Source organism: Gavialis gangeticus, unplaced genomic scaffold (assembly GCF_001723915.1).
Source record: "Gavialis gangeticus isolate Ggan-Ray unplaced genomic scaffold, GavGan_comp1, whole genome shotgun sequence".
Taxonomy (NCBI): domain Eukaryota; kingdom Metazoa; phylum Chordata; order Crocodylia; family Gavialidae; genus Gavialis; species Gavialis gangeticus.
The window spans coordinates 47537068-47537549 of NW_017729030.1; positions in this window are offsets into that span (position 1 = coordinate 47537068).

Below are 482 nucleotides of genomic sequence, written 5' to 3' on the forward strand. Positions count from 1 at the left end.
AAGAAGAAACGTGCCCACATGGTTTAACTTGAGGAGTGCAAACAGACCCCGAATCTAGATTTTGCACAGCACTTTAGCAAAGCCCATCGCTTCTGACTTCAGAGAGCCTTACTTTATTGGAGCAGGGGACAGGAAGGGCTTATGGTTTGTATTTTTTTGGCGGAGGGGGGAGGGTGAGTACTACTCAGTAGCCTGCAACCTAGAAGGGGCTGAGAAAGCCAGAAATAAAAAAGGCAGCGCCCAGAACTGAGCACAATCAGCAGCGCAGCCGGAGCACAGGAGAGGCACACCCTGAGCGAGCTAAAATGGAGACGGAATTTCATCTCAGCCCTAGAGACAGACAGAGGGTAGTCGCACCGGGTCAGGGTCAAGGTCAGCGGCGGGGCAGGCTGCAGCTGCCGGCGGAGCCAGCGGATCCCCGCCCCCCACACGCCGCGCCGCACCGCACCGCACAGCAGACGACCCATTCTGCCCCCAAACCA